The sequence below is a fragment of the Sciurus carolinensis genome, chromosome 9 (assembly GCF_902686445.1).
Source record: "Sciurus carolinensis chromosome 9, mSciCar1.2, whole genome shotgun sequence".
NCBI lineage: Eukaryota > Metazoa > Chordata > Mammalia > Rodentia > Sciuridae > Sciurus > Sciurus carolinensis.
Window position 1 is genome coordinate 119,957,202 of NC_062221.1, and position 12,571 is coordinate 119,969,772.

Genomic DNA, 12,571 nt, shown 5'->3' on the forward strand with positions numbered 1-12,571 from the left:
ATAGCTTTGCTTGCTGGGAATGAGAACTTTTAATCTAGGAGAGCTCAGGACTTTAAGAGTAGGAAGATTAAATTCACCAGTTGGAACTCTACAGGGAAATAAGAATGTTCAGTCTTGTCTTTTCCCATTTATTCTGCTTTTTGGATAATACACCATAACCATTGGTTAAGTGAATGAACTACATCTTAAACTATGAAGTCTCAAAAGTATTGTCCCCAGAGCTGACAGGTTACCTGTAACTATAAAAGGACTTTCCATTATTCTATTAATCTGGTCATCTTCAGTGATATGACATGTGCTTCTATCAGTGGACCCCATGGTAATGAGTCAAATAACACAAATTTTTTAAACAGATGGTACCCTGGTTCTGAGATGATGCTGTACATAATTCGGTATTTTTAAATTAAGCCTTTGGTAAGGATTTGTGTTGTGGTCTCAACTTCTATCTCAGTAAAAAAATACTTATCATTATACATTAGTAGGTTAGAAAATGCTGTCACAAAACTCATGTCTATTTAGATGAAACTACCTGGAATATGAATATATTTATAAATAGGGATTTTGTAGATGTCATCAGTTAAAGATTAAAGACATTGGACTATGAGGGGCTCCAAATCCAATGACAGGAAGTATCCTTATGAAAATGGAGATGATACAGAGATGACAGAGAAGGAAGCCACAAGAATGAGGATGGAGGAAAAGTTTGGAATTATGTGGCTACAAGCTAAAGAATGCCTGGGAATGCTGGAAGCAGTAAGTGACTAGGAAGGGCTCTTCCCTGTAGCTTTTAAAAGGAAATCTCAGTTTTCCTGATATTTTGATTTCGAACTTCTGGCCTTCAGAACTGTGAGAGAATAAGATTTGGTTGGTCGGGTTAAGCCACACATTTCTGACATTTTTTAATAGCAGTCCTAGGACATTAATACATGAGTGACCTGATGTTATTGATATCAGGGGTCTGTATTGTTTTCTTATTAAATTGAACACCCCCAGATTTTCTGTAGCTGGCAGGTCAGTAAACTGAATGTTTTACCCTCCAATTCTTAATGTACTCATTCTTTTTCATCCTTTAATGTTGAAATATATATTTAGGCATGGAATTATTTGGTCATATGGTAACTTCATCTTTAGCACTCTGAGAAACTGTCAAATTGTCTCCAAACTGGCTGGACCATTTATGTTCCCAGTGATAGATGAAGAATTCATTTCTACTACACCATTATTAGCATTCGCTATTGCCTGTTATTTCATGATAGGCACTCTGGTGTTTGGGAAGTAGCACCTCCTTGTTTTCTTCTGCATTTTCACAATGGATATGGATGCTGAGCATCTAATCATGTACTTATTGGTAATATATGTCTTTGGATAAAGGAGTTTTCAAACCCAATATCCTGTCTGAATTGTTTTCTTTTATGTTCCTTCAAGAACAACTTCGACCTTAAATAATCATATTAACATTACTATTCAAGTAGCTTTATTTCTTTAAATGATGGAAAATTTGTTTGATACAGCTAAATTTCTTCTCTTCTCTTTTCTGCTATTGTTTTCACATCAATTACATCCAAATATGCTATAAAAGGAACCAATACGTTATTATTATTATAATACAATCTTATTACTTATAAGAATTTTAGAGAAAAGAGATAAAAATATATTTCAAAGGACTTTCATATTTATCTACATATTTTCCTTTATGATGATCCTTGTTTCTGCATGTAATTGTGTTACTACCTTGTGATATTTCCTTTCACCTTGAAGGTCTTATTTTAATATTTCTTGGAAGAGAGTTCACATAAAAATAAAAACTTCCATTATTCCTATCTGGAATTGTATTTATTCAATGATTTTCCATTATATCTTTTTATTCCCTTAGTTTACTGAGATACAATTGACAAATATTGTGTATATTTGCTATATCTAATATGATGTTTTGATATATGTATATATTATAAAATTATTATCACAATCAAGCTAATTAACATGTTTATCACCTTACATGTCATTTTTTGTGGTAACAATTAAGATCTAATTTCTAAGCAAATTTCAAATATACAATACAATATCATTAACTATATCTTGTTTGTATATTGGATCTTCAGAATTTATTCATCTTGCCTAAGTGGTGTACTTTGACCAATGTCTGCTAATTTCCTCTACTCCAAAGCACCTGAAAGCCATCATACTATCTCTTTTCTATTAATTCAACTATATATTTAAGTGGACCTTATAATATTTGTCTTTTTCTGTCTGGTTTACTTCACTTAACATGATGTGCACCAAGTGTATCCAAGTTGTGGTAATTGATAGGATTTTTTTTAACACTGAATAATATTCCTATGTGTCTCACATTTATCTATTCTTCCACTTAGGGACACAAAGGTTATCTTGGATATTGTGAGTAATATAGCAGAAGATGTTGGGAATACATATATAATTTTTTTAATCCTGATTTTATGTATTTATTTGTCTTTACATATATACATAGAGGTGGGGTTACTGGATCATATTAAATTCATATTTATTGCTTTGAGCGTCTATCATAAAAGTTTCCATGGTGACTGTACCTATTTGCATTCTCACAAATAGAGCACGAAGTTCCCCTTTGTCCACATCCTTAAGGATAACTGTTAAATTGTGTCTTTTGATAGTGACTATTCTACCAGGTACAAAGTATATCTCACTGAGGTTTGGACTTGCATTTATTTGATGATAATGGAAGTTGAGCACTTTTTCATATGCTTGTTTCCCATTTGAATATTTTATTTTGACAAATGTCTATTCAGGCCCTTTATCCATTTTTTAAATCAGGTTGTTTCCCTGCTATAGAGATTTTTATATATTTTGGATATGTATCCTTATCAGATGTATGATTCATGAATAAGTCTCTTATTCCATAGTTTCACTCTTCAGTCTGTTGATGGTTCTTTTGGCAGTGCAAAAGCTTGGGTTGGTTGAAATCATATCTGTATATTCTTGCATTTGTTACCAGTGCTTTTAGATCATATCCAAAATGATTGCTCATCAAACTTTCCCTGTGTTTTTCAACTGTTTTACAGATTCATGCCTTTGGTTTGATTTTCACCTGTGAGATAAGAGTGCAACGTCAACTTTCAGCATGTAGATACACAGTTTTTCCTATATTGCTTATGGAAGAGACTTTTTATTCTCAATTGTGTGCTCTTGGGATTTTTGCAAATATCAATTAAGCACAAATACTCAGATTTGTTTTGGAGCTCTATTATGTTATTTTGGTCTATATCACTATTTTTAAATACTTTTATTAGTGCATTTTAGTTATTCATAGTAGTGAGGTTCCTTTTTACATAATCCCACATATATGGAATGTATTTTGCTGCATTTCAGTTCCTAGTAACTCTTCTTCTCTGCCCTGCTCCCCACTGCCTGTCTTCCCCATGTCTATTTATTGTTTTTATAATTTGGTACTTTATAAGTATACTTAAAGATATAATTCACCATGATGTATTCACACACATACACAGAATATTATGGTCAACCTAATGTTGCTGTTTTTTTCTTTCCTGTTCTTCCCCTTCGGCCCTCTTCCTCCACCCAACTGATAATCTTTCCATTTTCATGGGATTCCCCCCATCTTTTCCCTTTAATTTACTCTAGTCTCCAAGTAAAACAGAAAACATTTGTCCTTGACTTCTTGAGCCTGACTTATTTCACTTAGTATGATGTTCTCCAGTTCCATCTATTTACCAGCAAATGCCATAAATTCACTCTTCTCTGTATCTGAATAAAACACTTTTGTGTATAAACACCACATTTTTTATAATTATCAGCTTGCATCCATAACTTCTTACCCCCACGCAGCTAGCATTTGAACTTGAGGTCAAGAACTGAAGGGTACCCTGACTGGCACAGAACCCCCTTTTGGGGAACAACACCATAGTAAATGGGCAATCATCCATAGGCACCTTTGCATGGAGAAATTCCCAAGAGAGGTATCTATTTCCTTTGTCCCTGGACTGTTCAAGGACCATAATTCATTTGCCACTCTCAATAATTTTAATATTTCTCTTTATATATATATATATATATATATATATATATATATATATCCATTATTACTATTGTCACAGGGATTGAACTCAGGGGCACTCCACCACTGAACCACATTCCCAGCCCTATTTTGAATTTTTTTTACAGACAGAATCTCAATGAGTTGCTTAGTGACTCTCCCTTGCTGAGGCTGACTTTGAACTCACCATCTTTGTCCTTTCTGATAAATTTTGGCTTGAAATCTACGTTTTCAGATATGAGCATAATTACTCCTACATGCTTCATAGTGTATCTTTTCCCATCCTTCACCATCAGTCTGTGAATATCTTTAATTTTATGGTGAGTGTATTGTAATCTCTTGTAAACAGAGTGGTTGGTCTTGTGTTTTGATCCACTTTCTGTCAATCTGTTGTTTGAATGGAGAATTATTATAGAGAGGTGATTTTTATTTTCTGTCATTTCTGATGCTTTATGGAGACTTGATTCTTCTCTAATTGACTTCTTCTGGTGACATATAAATGTATGCTCACTTTGATATTTATTTTTTATTTCTTCTGCATAAAATATTGAGTATGTTTGGTAGTGCTAGATGATAATTTCCCTTCCACTGTATTAATTATACTTTTGAATCAATTCACTGAATTTCTAACTTTGGTTTTGTACTTTTTGACTCAAAAATTTCTACTTTTGTCCTTTTCCATAATTTCTCTACCTTTATTTATACTTTCTATTTTTTAAGTCTCCATAGTCAGATTACTTCATTGCTTAAACATTGTTTTCATCAATATGTATGTTAAGTTTATTTTTAATTACTAAACAATTACTACTGAGTATATTGTATTTATTATATTATGTAATTCTACATGTAATATATAATTACTATTACTCTATATATGTGATTCTTCGAAATTTTCATCAGCAAAAACTAATATCTGTGTCTCTCAGAAACATTTTTTATTAACAGATTTCTTTTCACAAGCATTGTTTATATTTTTTTCTGTTTCTTCCCATGTATCACATTACTATCCATACTGTGGTTGTGGTTATTAAAAGTACTTTTTAAAGAAACTATATATTTTTTTCAAATCTGGATATTATTTTCTCCTCCTGAGAGTTATTTTCTTTCTTTTAATTGTTTTATTTTTTGATGTTATATTTTATTTATATGTTTATTCAATTGTTTTTATTGTATCAATGTAATTGTCTTACTCATGGTTTATATTTGCTGATGTATCCTCTTAAGAATTGATGAAGGTGATGGTTATAAAGGATTTTTAACTGTTATTCCATGGTATATTAGGTAGTGATGATTATTCAAAAGCTGTGCTCAAATACTTCAAGATGGTAAAGGTTTTTCCCTCTAAAAGTCTATGTTTGAGTTATATAGAAGTTTCAGATTCTATTCCATTCTGAGCCTTTTTACTTTCTTTTCCAGAACTGTCTCATATGGCCCCAATCACATGTACTTTAATTATGTGTGATTAAGTACACTGTCCCTTTCCTCCTGTGGCTTGATGAAGCTTCTGCAGTCAGTCACAGATGTCAGTCAAATATAAAAAGCATCTTATTGTCATATTTTCTAGATCGTCCCAGTAAATAACTGGCTATCAAGCTATTAGCTTGCTTCATTCAGGACCACAATATCAGTTTCTCTGAAACATTTCCCTAATTCCATTACTTACCACTGGGACTGTTACTCTTACTAATACTTCCTCTGCATACGGAGTGTTTTGCACTCTGTTCTTACTAAGTGACATCCCTCCATTAATAATGCTGCTGGTTTCCACATCCACCCTGCCATAATTAGACTGTAATGCCACAGAGTAGAGAAGAAATGGGAGTGATCTTAGGCAACAACATTGCAGGCTGCAATTGCTCCTGTCAAAAATTCAGTGCTATCTCATAAATAATAACTTTCCAACTTGTTACATATCTTTGTTTGGTTTTCATGTAAATTAAATATTTGTTTTGGACTTGTCTTTTATTATTTTTTTTCAGGAAATATCAAAATCCATACTCTGCTACACTGCACTATGTCTGTAAATCCAGGAGATTTTGTAGTAGAATTTTTTGGTCATTGTGTTTAAATGAATATAAAATTTCTTTGTTTTTCTTTTTATAATTGTTCTTAAATGACAGCATTTGAAAAGGAGCATTTATTGGACCCAGATGGTAAATAGTGATGAATATTTATCCAAGAATTCTGAGGGAAATTAAAGTTTTCGAATAAAATAAATTAATTATATAGTTACAAATCTATATATGAATAGAGCTGTTGTCAACATTGCCACAATTTGTAAATGGTTTTAAGCATTTTCTCCACGTAAGATTTTTTGTTTATTCTGGTGATGGTAACTGTGTTCTCTCATTGAAGTATTTGATTAAAAAAAAGAGCATTAATCCTGTATTGCTACCCAAAATGTGTCACTTTGCTGGAGGCAAGACTTCCATGCTAAGTATAGAGACACGGTTGGCTAATTTGAAGAACTATAGCAGAAAGGTGAAAGCTTTCCTCTAATGAAGTCTAAGGTTGTTTGATGGTGCATGTGTTAGAAAAAGAAATAGGCCTGGTCAAAAAAATGCCAATCTCTTTTCAAAAACACAGTGAGTTATTTTAGATATGCTTTTTGTGCAAAAATGCTTAGTAACATGAATACTTAGTAGTGCATTCTTTCAAATGTATTGTGCTATTAAATGTGACAGATTTGAATCATAATTTCTACATATGATTAAAAAGCAGCTGTTGTATTTATTTTCCTACACAAAATTCCTCTTATAAATACACAACACTTATTTAAAATCTGCCATACTAATTCAGAAACAACTCATTTCAATATTATTTTTCACTGTATGATTGCAGGTGATCAGATTGGTCACTTCTCATTAAGTCCTTTCTGGATGTAAGTTTCACAAAGCCATATGTCAATAACATGCAGAAAATGTATGTAAGAGAGTGTATCAGGATAAGTATATCGGTACTCAAATGTTAACATCTTAAGGATCTCTGTTTTTATATCATATGTCTTAAACTCACAATATGTGAATTATAAGAGTTAGATAGCAGATTGTGTTCTTTCCTGTAGGAATCATTATTTAAAGGTGGAAACTTCACAGTGATCAAGAATATCTTCCACATGTAGTAGCAACAAAAGGAAAGCACAATTCATTAAATAGCATGACAACAGGCATACACAGTCATGGGAATATTGGCTATTTGAAATAAAAGCATTGTTTACATACCATTTACAGTTTAAATCCAAAATGAGCATGGTGTAAAGGTGTTTGATGCTTTAAAATATGCTCAGTAAATAGGACTAGGATAAGTAAAAAGGGAGATGATTTCAGAAATGGGCAAATAACTTGAATATATAGGCATATATAAGCAAGGATAAGTTTAAGAAATACCTAGAAAGAAGACTAGTCTGCTATAATTTCCAGTTTCTGGAGGCTCACTTTGTCAAATCTTAGAGGTTGGTGGAAAGACATTAAGAGTAGAATTTAGGAGAGTAAACAGAGGGCCACTACAGAATTTAAAAACAATATTGCCCAGACTTGGAAATTTTAGAAAAAGGAAAAATGGTTGACTTTCACATATTATTTTGAAGTTAGAGCAGACAGAACTTTCTGATTGGTAGAGTACTGGGATTAATACCATAACATGAGGGAAAGAAAGGTACCCAACCTGACTCCTAGGTTCTAGTTTTAAGCCCCAAGGTTGACTGGTGGTGTCAATTACAGGATCAGAACTGCTGCTATTGGCATATGGATTTCGAGATCCTTTTTGTTTGAAAAAAACAGAATTATTGAATACTGGTTTTGATATTTGAGTCAAGTTCAAACAGGATATATAGACTAAGGATATAGACTAAGTAAAATAATGTTTACATCATAAGTTTATATAATTTTAAAAGACATTTTGAAACATGAGGTCATAGATAGAGTGAATGATTTTAGGGAACAATGTAGGACTAATTCTTGATACAATGTGACACCCACAGATTGTTTGAAGTACAATATAATGAATTTTCACATATTTTATAAACATCAGTGTTATGGTTTGATGTGAGGTGTAACTCAAAGCTCATATGTGAGACAATGCAAGAAGACCTAGAGAAGTTAATCCCAGTTATGGGATTAATTGAGTGGTAACTGAAGGCAGACAGGGTGTGGCTGGAGGAGGTGGGTCATTGGGACATGCCTTTGGGTTATATATTCTATATCTGGTGAGGGAAATTTCTCTCTCTGCTTTCTGTTCATAGTGTGAACTGCTTCCTTCCACCACACTCTTCTGCCTTGATATTCTGCCTCACCTGGAGCCCTGAAGAATGGAGCCAACCTTCTACAGAGTGAGAACTGTGAGACCATGAACCCCTCAAATAAACTTTTCCTCCTTTACAATTGTGCTATCAGGACTTTTAGTACAGCAGTGAAAAAAAAAAAAAACTAAGATACACCAGTAAAGGACAGGATAATCATTTACATTAAATGGCCATATCCTTTAGATACCCAGGTGATAATAAACTCTATTCTCAACTGAGTAGATCCGACATAAAATGTCAGTGTACATGCTACTCCTAATCAATAATTTCAATCATCCTTGCTCATCATGTCTATCACCATGTAATGAACTCATATTTTTGCTTGCTTATGTTTCTTATACACGAATCTTTTTTTGAGTTCATTTCATTTACTTTATAAAATTTGCTCTCAGCCTGTAGCTCTTTGCTCCATAAATTATGGTGCTACTTCTTTTGTTTCAGCAGAAATTGTATGCATGTATTTTTTCTTTCAGGCATTCTACCCTGATAGTTCCACTGTAGGCCTTCTGTAGCCTTTTGGACTTTCAGTGCAAATGATTATAATACTGACTGTGTTCTTATCCTTTCAGTGTTTCTTTCAGCTCATGGATCCATGATCTCTTTACTTGTAAACATTTGAACTCCAAACTTTGTATGAACCTCTCATCCTTTTCCATTATCCTGACTGCCTATTCCCTGATAAGATCTTGTCAAAAGTTACATATCAAAGTATAGAATATTTTTCTTTATAATGGCCCTGACAATCAACTTCAGTATTTTAATATCTACATTGAGGTCTCTTTTGAGTCTTCGATTTTAAAGTTCCTCAAACTCCTTAAAACTATAAAATTTAGCATCCTTTTAGATAATCATAACTTTAATTACCACTTGGTACAGAATTTTAAGTGATATTCCTCCTTTCCTACAATATTAATACTATATCTCTTATTCCAATTCCCACCACACACTAAACTTGCTTTTGTTTTCAAACAATTTTGCTAATTATATTCTCTGGATTTCCTAATGTTTTTGGTCCATTCAAATATTGCATTAATTCCTGAATGCAAAGAAAGAGCATGAAAAAAAAAAAAAAAACTCAATGGACAAAAGTATCATACTACATATACATGTATATATTTATATACATACATATCAGTATACAGTGTTTGTATATATACACATATACATATATACATACATATATATATGTATTTTCTAGAGCAGAAAACAATGTCCCAAAGACTCTGAGATTTGGTTTATGTTATTCTCTCTCCTTATTTTAAGAATGCTTCAGAAGTAAATAGAAGAGATCCTCAAAGGAATGAATCAAAGGAATGAGTATTATAAAATTGGAAAAATTGCATATTTTATCCTCTATACATAAAACATCAAAATATAGGGTTTTCCAGTGATAAACTGGAGTTATCTTGAGAGTCAGGCTTCTCCAATAGGGATACATAAATATGCCACATGTACAAAGCAGAATGCCAATGGGACACTTGGTGCTCTCTTTTGTCTAGTTCTTATTTATTCCAAGCAATGTATGTTCTGAGGCTGGGTCTATTTTGATCAATTATGCCATTTCCATTTCTCATCAGCTCAAGGTAAATTATAATAATGCCTGTCATAACCATGTTGCAGTAGTGATTCCAGGGTCACACTGCTATGGGTTTGGGGTCTCACATCATCTCCTCCTCTTTGATGATTTTACTGAAAATGTGGGTGAATGACAGATGTAGTAAAGTTTTGTTTAGAAGGTCCTGTCTCTCATCAATCCTAAAATGTTCTTGTGATACTTTGGAGAGAATAAGGCATTAGCTGAAGAATTCCCTTCTTCTGTGCAGGTCCACTTAACCTAAGTGACTGGTAGTGAGAAGACGTAAGCTTGGCCTTGCCTTTCATTCAGGGGTTCTTCCCGCACAACAGCAAATGTGCAATGATGAGAGCTGGGCTCTATTTGAATGTACCTCACTCACTAGAGGAGAAATACTGGGGAAAATGTGTTTTCTTGACTGTAGAAATAGAGTGAATGTCTTATTCACTAAAAATCAAGCAAAAATATGATTAAAAGAGGTATCCCATTCCATAATAATGGTGAAATGATATAAAGATTTAAAAGTTGGAATTTACTACAAATATTGATGGTTTGTATTCTTTCTTATAGTAATATGTTACAGGAAGAAGAAATTATACAAACTACTTCAAAATGACTATTACAGAATATCTTGAAATAGGCAGTCATACTGCAGGTACATGCATGTAAACACATACATTAAAGATTCTGTCTAATCAATCGATCAGTTTAAATACTTACTTTCCCCTAAATTTATTGACAGCATTTGATAAATCAATGAGTCTGAGTCTTCTGAGTCTTCTCTTTTCATTTGCAAAATCAGAGGATTACATTTGACGAAATCTGCACATCAGTCTACTTCTTTTCACCTTAAATCTTAAATCTTGCAGTAGCTGAGAACCTCTCTGAATACCCTGTAACCACAACTGATGTTTAATTAAGTAGAAGACATCACACCATAATTCTTCTTTCCTCTGTTTTCCTCCATGATAAAAGTTTTCCAAACATTAAAGACATTTTCAAAAAAGAGTTATTAAAAGGAAAATGGTAGAAATGAAAAAAATAAAAGAAAAGTATAGAAAAATTCAAACTACTCATCTGGGTTATGGTAAGAAAAAATATAACAATTTATTTTCTTATCATTACTGAAAGTTCTTTTTACTGGTATTCAATAAAACTTTGAAAATGACTACGTTAATATCTATCTATAGTCAATTGGTAGAAATCCCTTAGGTATTACATCTTATGCTATTACCTCTCTATTCTAGCATATGAATCAATTATATGTTAGCAATATTAATTGCAGATGTGGAAGACAAGGGAACCTATATTATTCAAAACAGCAGGACACTGTTGAACATTCAATATATTAAACAAATAAAATCATGTTGCTCAATCATTTGATTCCAGTGTTATACACATTTAGTATACTTAACAAATAAACTCTTCAAGAAAACTGTATCCTATTGATAAAATTACTTGCTAATTTATTATACAATTTATCAGTGATAAATTACATCGAACTGTTATAGATGTTTGCCAGATTTTTGTGCTTTGTCATTTCCATGTAGGTGTTCTGATAAAGGTTTCCTATTTATTTTTCTCATAACATACAATTAAATTAGATAACCAGTACTGAGTGCAAGCAAAGTTTTAAGCATATTTTAATACTTAGGACATGTAAAAGCTTAGAATTTACAGACAAATCATTTCATTAGTGAAAAGAAAAAAATAGAAAAAGTAAAAAAAAACAAAAACAAAAACAAAAACAAAAACAAAAACTGTTCAATTTAAGCAACTCAAATGTTATGGTTTGGATGTGAGGTGTCCTCTGTGAGACAATGCAAGGAGGTTTAGAGGAGAAATGTTTGGGTTGTGAGAGCTTCAACCCAATCAGTGAATTAATTCTCTGATAGGAATTTGAACTGAGTGGTAACAGAAGGAAGATAGAGTATGGCTTGAAAAGGTGGGTCATTGGGGGAATGCTTTCAGGGTATATATATTTGGTGAGATGAGCGTAGTGTCTCTCTGCTGCCTGATCATCATATGAGCTGCTTCAGTCTGGCCACACTCTTTCACCATGATGTTCCGCCTCATCTTGAGCCCAGAGGAATGGAGCCAGCTGTCTATTTACTGATACCTAAGAAACTGTAAGCACCTAAATAAACTTTTCCTCCTGTACAATTGTTCTTGTCAGGTATTTTAGTCACAGCAGTGAAAAAACTGACTAAAACACCAAAATTATAACCTCTGTAATGACTATTTCCCAAATGCCTGAATCCATTTTAATTTTCTATTGAAATTATTTTTCATTAAATATGTAGAATCAGTTAGTTGTTAGAAAAATGAAATATTTCACAAAAATTAAATAATGTTGCCAAGCCTATTCTTGAATAAATTCCTGTAGGGTACAACATAGTAGTTAAGATAACTAGGGAAAAAAAAAGGTACTACTTCAAATGCTTTCATATTTTTGTGTAAAAAATTTCTCTTCTTTTTTAAGGTATTTTTGATCTTACCTCAAAATTTTATTAATAGTACCTTCTTTTTTTTAATTATTCAGTACAACACTTGTTTATATCTATTGAATTAATAAAACAGCTATTTTCTGTTTAATTGAGTGAATTTGCTCAGAGCATTATTTTTCCTAATCTTTCCACTGATTTATTTTGTA

At 32.4% G+C, this 12,571-nt stretch overlaps 1 pseudogene; it reads left to right on the forward strand.

Moving 5' to 3' along the window:
• The first annotated feature begins 600 nt into the window (after window positions 1–600).
• LOC124993738 (proteinase-activated receptor 2-like) overlaps window positions 601–12,571 on the forward strand; it is a 61,892-nt pseudogene continuing 49,921 nt past the window's right edge.